We start from the raw sequence: 9666 nt of genomic DNA, 5'->3' as shown, positions 1-9666 counted from the left end.
TTGCTAAATGGTCATATGGATCTCCAGATCCACTATATTTTCTGACCCATTTCTAAATATCAGCTGGTTTGACACATCTATTTGGTTCAACTCTCGGTCTCCTGGCAATTGATCCTGTTCGAAGTCCTTCAAACCAGTCTGTTGGAAATAGTGACTCATGTAACCCTGGACTAGCCTTAGTGTCACCCGGTTTTCTTCGTGATGAGGTGTTTTTTGGTTTCTTAACATTACTCTCAGAAGATCTCTCATGGTGTTCACCTCTTGGAATAGTTTCTGATCCTTGGCCCAATATCCAATCCCTTATGGAGTACCCTTGGTATTTGGTTTGTTCTACCTCCTCAAGAATCATCATAGCAAAGTTATTGTCATAACAATCCCTAAACATGTATGTTGGTAGATCTGCTGAACCTTTATTTCCTCTTCAAACTCAATACCATGGTCATCAATGCGAATATCATACTCTATATTAGGATCTAGGTAAACCTGAGGTCCATGGTGATTAGTCTTTTAAAAAGAGAGTATATGCTTATAGCGCACTGTCGTTCTGATTTCTGAGTGAGTCGAATAGGAAGACATTTCAGATGTTGAATCCGAAAAAGTGTTTGAGACTTCCTCAAGGATAGTGTGCAAGGGATTGCCTTGATTCACACTTTCTTCGGTGGATACTCTATTGAAGGTTTCTCCAAATATGCCTTGGTTTTCTTGTATACGACCATACTAAGGTTCATAAAGACTTGTGAAGTCCTGGATAGAGTACTTACCGTCGGATTGACTTGTTGTCAATTTCTTTCACCTGCCTTGATTGCAACTTCTGTCAAGCTGCTAATTCCTTGTCTGCAACCTGATTCCTGTATCAATTTTGATCAACTTAGCTATTCTTTCACAAAGACTGTACAATTATTGCTAATTATTGTGACTGGTCTATGTGTATCTCTTCAAATTGAGTTAAGTGAGTCAGCAGTTGAGACTTTCAGATTCCACTTTTTCAAAAAGTTAAAGGACTAATTTGCAACCTGAAAACTGAGTGAACATGTACCAATTTGGATCCGATTGAACCCAAAATTGCACGATAGCCTTGTATTATGTTGGTCTAACACTGTACAAGTTCAAAAGTCAAAACTAGTGTCTCTGTGTAGCAATAGTAAATAATCATGATTATTTACTTTTCTCAGTTTTCTGCACTTTTTGGCTTGATTTGCCAAGTATACACCTTGTTAAGATCCCTGGACAATTTTCACTAAGTTTGAACTAAATTTGTCCAAGTTTAGCAACTATTTCGTATCCGTAGACTCGATTTTCAAGAATCTGGCTTAAATCTCACTTTTGTGATCCAAATTTCACCAAAATTGATTTGTGTGGTCTACTTTTTGTGCTTGACCTGGTGGTATACTCAAATATGCAAGATTATCAACTTTTGTAACAGATGTAAATAATCGCCATAATTTACTCCACCTATTTTTTTTGCAAGTTTTTGTCCCAATCTTGACACAGATATGTTAAGTATCTCAACTTAAGCTCCCTAGCCAAGTTTGAATAAATTTGGACAATTTTTGTTCAAATGGTCATCAGTTTTGTATCTGCAGACGGACTTTGCAAATTTGGTCACAATTTTCAATCTAATGATCCAAATCTTGCCAAATTTGATTTGGGCTTATTATAACATGCTAAAGCAAGTGGTATGCTGACTTGGTCAAAAAAGTTGACAACTGGGGCAAATGTAAATAATCGTGGTTATTTACTTCTGATAAATTTTTGCATCTTTTTGGTCAACTGAGCATGTACACATGTCTATCACATCAATATAAGCCTATGAATCAATTTTCATTGAGTTTGAACAAAATTTTCCCCAATTTACACTCAAATACCCGAAAGTCAGTACAGACTTTAGTTTTTACCTAGTTTTTGGTCAATTTGGTGATCCAAATTCTATGGTCCTTTACAAAATTTGTTTGTACATATGCATAGAGTCTCTGGTATCTAATTTTGTTAGTTTTAAGCTGAAAGTAAATAATTGTGATTATTTACTTTATGCTTATAATGAATACTTTTTTGAGCTTTTTCAATGGACAGTCTTTTCATGAGTTATTTTAAGCCTTTGAGTCAAGTCAAAACTTAATTTGTCCTAAAATGTCAAGAAAAAGTAAATAATCTGAGTTTTTGGAAACTCTTAAAATTTTTACCTCAATGTGTCCTTGAGCTTACCCACTGGTTCATACAACTTTTAAAGCATACTCTTCAGTCGGATTGGGTGGTTGGCAGTCTTTTCGTGCTATTTCTAGCCATAGTCCTGAAATTCTACAACTTCATATAACAACGCACAAGTGATTCTTTTGGAGAGAGCAATATTCTGAAACCCACCTCGGATTCTACTTACGCTAATCCTAGGTTCTAGTGCAATGGGGTTGTGGAAAGTGTTCACAAACACTCATTTTCTTGTTTTTAATGGTTTTTTTGAGCCTTGATCTTATGACTTGTCTCTTCCATCAATCATTCTCAAAACCTTAATCTAATTCTACAATCCTATGATCCTAAAGGCACTCAGCAAGTATGATTACTTCCAAGATACCTCTACACAACAAAAGACGACAATCTTAAGCTATGCAGTTTTAAAAAGAAGGTTTTTACTCTAGGAGATCTTAGAGGAAGTTAAAGGCTAACTTCATAAGACGCTCGTGTTTTCCCTAGTTTAGGTCTCTTTGGTCCTCGACAACGGTGCCAAATGTGGGACGGGTGTCTAACCTCACTCCTATCTTATTGCAGATGTAGCGAGAACCACGAATAAATTGTCAATCCATGGGACGAAGCTGACTCGATTAGTGCATAGAGTCTACAAGAGGTTGTCAATCTCTTGGAAAACAACAAAAAACTTGCATCTAACTCAAGCTACACTCAAGTGACTGAAAACACCAAAAACCAATCGCTCATCGGCAAACAATTCACATCCGTTACAACATCAAATGACATCCAAACATAACGAAACTTTTAGGACATGTTTATAAGACCTAAGCACACATGCTTATGGTCTCGAATCACACTTTAGGTCAGGTGCAAAAAGCGTGATTATTAACAACAGTGGATTTTTGACCTAGTCGTTTTCAACCCAGAATACATCTAAATGCTTAGCAATGATGTCCCAATAACCCGCCTATACTTAGTTTTTGGTTTTGAAGTGTAAATTCCTACTTATGATGAGATTAGGCCACGGGTCGACGACTCCAAAAGCTACAAAATACTGTGAAAATGCTTACGTCAATGCGTAGAGCTCTTACCATGCAACAGATGCGACTACAATTGACAACCGAGGAGGGAGTAGGAAGCACGAGAAGGAGAGAAGTGAGTGCTGTTAGCTTACGCTGTGTATATCATTATCCAAAAACTTAATAATAACTTACAAAAATTGGCGTTTATACCTTAGCCAAGGTTTTTGGTGGTCAGGACTAATAATCTGGGAGCTCTAACTAAAGACAGGTTGATATAGCTTGTAGCTCCGGCTCATCGATTACAAAGTTACACTGGAAAATAGGAGTTACAATCCCGGGGTTACAATATTCCCGATTCATCAAAATAATAATTGTTTTTACAATGAGAGCTCCAAAAATGGTATCCGGGTTAGCTTGCTGCTAACATTGCATAATTCTCAAAGATGCACCTATTTTAATGCATTATTGCAAGGATGCTCACAAAATTTTTTCAAGGATCAATATCATGCTTTCATATTGCATGAGGTGTCCATTGGAATCAAATGAAAGTCTAGGCTAAGGGGACCGCAAAAGACTTTTGTTGCCGTAAAGATACCCTATTTTGATGATTTTTTACACATGGTTCCCATCTGAAATGGAAAAAGTATAATAGTAGCTCATGAGCTGAATTTTTTGCCCGTATTTTTATTTTTATTTTTAAAGAGCTATGATTGAGGAGATATGCTCAAAATGGTGGACCCTTGTCTGCCCACATCATGGAGGACCCATTTCAAAATTTTCCAGCTTGTGTTCACACTGGATCCTCTCTTTCTCGTGTAACCCTTGGGGGTTCCTTCACCTATAAAAGGGGACCTCTTCTTCCTTGGAAACCAGTTATTAGGGAGTGAGAAGATTAATGTCTGATTGTACTTAGCCATAAGCATAAGGCTAAGCCTACACTTTCTCCTTGAAGAGTACTAGCCAATCTTGTAAGCAATCCTTGAAAGATCAACTCTAATCAAAGAAGGACTTGAACTTGGTGCATCAATCAAGTCTTGAATTCTTCCCTCTTATACTCTCTCCATCAAAATGACAAAGAACTCCCAATGGGTTTGTCAAGTAAGGTGTGTTTTACTTTGAGATTTTGTTGGTTTGTTGTTGTTTTCTTTTTCATGTCTAATCCACCTATATCTCTAACTTTATCTCCTTCTCTAACCAATTCTATCTCTCTCTCCCTTGCATTCTTTGCTAATCTATCTCTCTAACTATCTTGCTCCATAATCACCTATCTATCTCTACATAAGCCTCTACCTCTATCTCTAGCTATTGGCCATAACCAGATCCTTTTTTATATGCTTATATTGTCTTAAATGAATAACCCACACAATACCAACTTTCACCCTTTCTATAATGTGCAGTCTCTTAAGGTTAATGTGTGTTTAAGTAAAAAAATCACTTCAAACAAAAAATTGTATTTCTTTTTGAACCTGAAAGACTACAAGAAATTCTTCTCTCACCACTATTCTACCACTCCTAAAAAATTTTAACTCATTCAATGTGCACATATTTATTTTTCTCTAGAGGGTGAGTCTTGATTGATAATGAACCACAAAGACTTATATAGACAACTCATTTCAATCTCTAGGCAAAATACATACATCATTGTGAGTACAAAATTACAATATAAAATAGCAATTTGGGGTTTGTTTGGAGGATAAATGCATCTGTAAACACTTTCATCCTACCCTTGATTAGAAATTATCAAAGGTTGGATGTTTTCATCTTTGTCTTATTTTGAGAGTTCTATGTGTACATGAGAGGGTGAAGAGAGTTAATGGTTGTACTTTAAGTATTCACCACCAAACACCACACTTCATGGAGTGAATCCTTTTCTACCTCCTCACAAGCTCTCATAGCCAGAGGTCCGATACCTTCCTAGCAAGCATGCCATCTTCTCGATAGCGCGTCATACTAAGATGAAGAGGGCATATGTATGCATCTCTCTTAGGTTGATGAGCATTAACCCTTGTACTCATCTTTGTCTTATTTTGAGAGTTCTATGTGTACATGAGAGAGTGAAGAGAGTTAATAACTGTACTTTAAGTATTCACCACCAAACGCCACACTTTATGGAGTGAATCCTTTTCTACCTCCTCACAAGCTCTCATAGCCAGAGGTCCGATACCTTCTTGGCAAGCACGCCATCTTCTCGACAGCGCGTCATACTAAGATGAAGAGGGCACATGTATGCATCTCTCTTAGGTTGATGAGCATTAACCCTTGTATTTCTATGCAGTAATAGCGATCAATGTGACCCAATCTAGTCCCTGATGAAGTGTGTGCAACTCACAACACAACCATGAGTGGACAACTTAACAATCTCAGATGCAGACCAACCATTGTATGTATCTACATACAATACAACACCAAGTCATCTAGTGATGAACAGTGATGTGTCTATGGAGTACAAATCACAAGGGTAAGTGGTGTGTCACACAAAGATGAAGAGGGCATGATGTATGCATCTCTCCACTCCCTGTTTTTTGATGAACACCCTGTCATTTCTATGTAGTACAAACAATGATGTGTTCTGATCTAAAATTGTGAATCCTGTAGGTCACTCTGAAGTGAGAGGTGTAGCATCATGACTATTGCACTCCACAAGTGAACCACTAAATTCTAACTCAGCTTTGTGGTGAGAGATAAACTACTGCACCACACTAGTAAGAATCTAAGTTTGTTCTAAAACACCTCCTTGGAGTGGTTCATATGGCTGCACACCATGGGAACAAATAATAAATTCTACTCACTTATGGAGTGAGCCGTATGGTTTTATGAAACGAGCATATAAGACATGCAACCCAAGTTGCATATACTGCCATTGTATGCCTTTGTGGACCCGATTTTGGCTTGTTTTGGCAGGCCCGATCATTTTTGAGACTCGATTTGGAAGAGCCCTTTTTGAGACTATGGCTAATCATGGCAGCATAACCTTTTGTGAGGGTCATGGCATGAGGGTTTTTGAAGCCAAGCACTGGAGGAGGTCTTACCCAATGTAAGGTGGATTAAATTGATGAAGATCCCCACTCATGGCCTCGCCTTGGGATATGTATAAAAGGGTATAGGCTTGCTTTGATGCCAAGTTGGCAATCTTTCAATATTTTTTAAAGTAGTATATGCTAGTTTATGTCCTGACAGCATTCTTTTATAGTTTATGCATTGATTTGTTGAGTTTTTACTTAAGTTTTCATCTCTGTATAGAGGAGATTGCCAAAAAGTTTACAAAAATTTGGCCATAAATTCCTAATCTCACTCTCTTGCATTTGCCCTTGACAGTTATGGCTGGACCTTTTAGAAAAGTACTATATCAAGAAGTTTGATGGCACAAAATCATGATATGGAAGCAATGCATGCTTGATGTTTTGGTCAATAAAGGCATTACATTGCCATTGAAAAAGCATAAAAAGGGTGTTTGCACTGAAGATGAGTGGAAAGAGCTTGATGTTGGTGTTATGGTGACCATTCACTTGCAGATTGGTGCGTCTATCTTCTTTAACATTATGGATAAGAACACTGCAAAAACTTATGGGAATCTTTATGCTCAGCTTGGAATGGCAAGAGTGCCTCAAACAAAGTTTTTCTTATGAAAAAGCTCATGCATTTGAACATGAAAGAGGGCAGCAGTGCGAGTTCACATTGAATGAGTTTGACGACTTGTCTTTGCAATTGACATCTAAGGGACTCAATTGTGATAATGAAATGAAAGTCACTTTCATGCTATGTTCTTTGCCTTCATTGTGGGACACATTTAACACTACCAGGTGAAAGCATGTTAACTTGTCATGCTTTTTCATGTCTCGGACAATGCTAACTAGCACAATTTTGACATATGCTAACTAGTACAATAACTTGAGTTACATCTCAAAGATATATGACATATGATATATCAATAGAAAGCACTTGAAACAAGGAATCCAAATGTACAACCTCCGACAAATTTTGATATTATTTGTAAAAAAATTACCGAACGCCCAACTTTTCGAAGATGTGCTAACTTGAAACTGCTAACTAGCACAAAAAGCGCGACAGGTTAACATGCTTTCACCCTACCATTAGTAACTCTACCCCTAAGGGAAAGCTTATTTTCAATGATGTTACTAGTGCTTTGCTTATCAAAGAGACTAACGTTAGTCTCTTGACCCTAGTGGACGTGGTGATGTATATATGGCTGGTGATGGTCGTCCCATGCAAAGAGGTCATAGTCATAGTTGCGGTTGGTCAAAGCATTGCAAGAATGCTCATAGCCAGAGTTGTAGACATGATTAACTTAATGTGGAATGCTATCATTGCCATAAGAAAGTCCATTTGAAGAAAGATTGTTGCATTTTGCAATATGAAAAGGGTATATCCATTATCACACCGAACCTCCAAAAATTAGTGTGAAGATTGAGGAGCTCAATGCAGTCGAGTCTCCACCCATTGAGGTTGTTCTCTTGATGTGCCATAGCCATTAGGATGTCTTGATATTTACTATTGATTTGAGTCCATATGCATTATTGGCTCTTGACGAGTGCTATACGCAAAACTGGATCATTGATTCAGGTGCTAGTTTCCATGTTACTCCCCATAGAGAATGGTTCTCTAGTTATGCTTTTATGCATGGTTCAATCAATCTTCGTGACTCGTATAGCTTGACATTTGTGAAATTTAGAGATGTGAAGTTATGTATGTATAACAACATAAGCTTCATACATTTCTAGGGGAGCCATTATATTTTATAACATTCATAGATGACTCCTTGAAAGATGTGGGTCTACCTCTTGAAAAGGAAAGACGAAGTTTTTGCTACGTTTTAGAATTTCCTTGCAATGGTAGAGAACTAGCTATGCAAGAAGTTGAAGACTCTGCGCACTGACAACAAGAGAGAGCATGCCTCTACTGAGTTTAAGAAGCTCTATAGCAAGAGAGACATTAGATGATAGTTTATTGCACCATACACACCTGCTCAAAATGGCAGTGCTGATGAGCATATGACTAGGATAATTCTAGGGAGAGTCACAACCATGTTGTCTATGAAAATCTTACCTCCAGAGTTTTGGGGAGAGGTTGTTATGACAACGGTTTGCATAATCAATCATTTGCCTAATACACCATAAATATAAGATTCTGCAAGAGATGTGGATTGTCAAGAAGCTAAAGTAAGATAGATTATTTCTATATGGGTGTGAGGCATTCTCACATGTCCCTAAAGATCTTTGCAAGAAATTCAATCTTAAATCGCAAATGCATCTTGATATGGTGCAGATGGATAGATGGTCTATCGTCTGTGGTACTCAAAATTTAGAAAGGTTATTCGCAGTTATCAGGTTATCTTCAATGAGTCAAAGATGGCCCAACAACTTGTCAAAGAGGTTGAGTATTTCAAGATGAGATTTGAGGGCGTAGCCTCGAGTGAAACAACTCAATCTACTAAAACTCAATCTACTAGTCATGATGTTCCTATCATTAGTCGTTCTCTAGAGAGAGCACAATCCAACACTCAAGCAATGAGGAGATCTATGTGAGTCTCTTGTGCCCCTGAGCATTTTCAACCAAGGTTAGACTATTTGTTGGTCACTCACTGTAGAGAGCCTACCTACTACCAAGAGGCTATTCAGATGTAAGATAGCGTGAAGTGGGAGTAGGAAATTGTCATAAAATCTAATAGATAATTATCCCAAACGATTTTCTCATATCGAGTTGATCATTTAGAGTGGGAAAATAAATGGGAACAAGAGTTAGAATATAGATTTGGGCTTTTAGACCTATTCCAGCACGAGACCAAAGGGAGAAAAGGTTACACCTCTTCACGAGACCAAAGGGAGAAAAGGTTACACCTCTTCAAGGGTCCAAAAGGGAGATAGTCTATTTAAAGTGCAATCAGCAGATAATGGAGCTTGAAGTACCTTAGGGTTAGATTCATTAAAGACCTCCAAAGATTAGTGTTAAAAGTCCTTATACCTAAGACCTTTAGGTACTTTACACCTCAGGCAAGTTAGGCATGTGCTTGATGTGCTTGTTGTGCTTGAATTGAATAAGGTGCTTGAGGTGCTTGTTGCGCTTGAGCTGACTAAGGTTCTTGGGGTGCTTGTCGTGCTTGATGACCAAGGTGCTTGAGGTGCTTGTCATGCTTGATGACCAAGGTGCTTGAGGTGCTTGATGACTAAGATGCTTGAAGTGAAAACGGTACGTGCCTACAAAGGAGGGGGCGAGCCCAAGAAGTAGGGGAGGAGAGAGAACACACATGCACCCTCTCAAGGGTCACCCCTTCCACAAGAGGCATACAGGACACATGTCAAGCCCCTAGCAGGGTTTCCCTCATATTGTGCTGTCTAAAGCCTATTGGATGACCTTTAGAGTGGTCCAATGAAAATTTAAATTAATTAAATAATTATCCAAGCATTATTCAAGCCCACTCTCTCAAAGGGAAAAGAGGGACACTTGTCCA

Source organism: Adiantum capillus-veneris, chromosome 1 (assembly GCF_014529385.1).
Source record: "Adiantum capillus-veneris isolate H3 chromosome 1, ASM1452938v2, whole genome shotgun sequence".
In the NCBI taxonomy this organism is placed as follows: Eukaryota; Viridiplantae; Streptophyta; class Polypodiopsida; order Polypodiales; family Pteridaceae; genus Adiantum; species Adiantum capillus-veneris.
The sequence above is the reverse complement of the archived record's forward strand: the minus strand, read 5'-3'. Positions refer to the sequence as shown.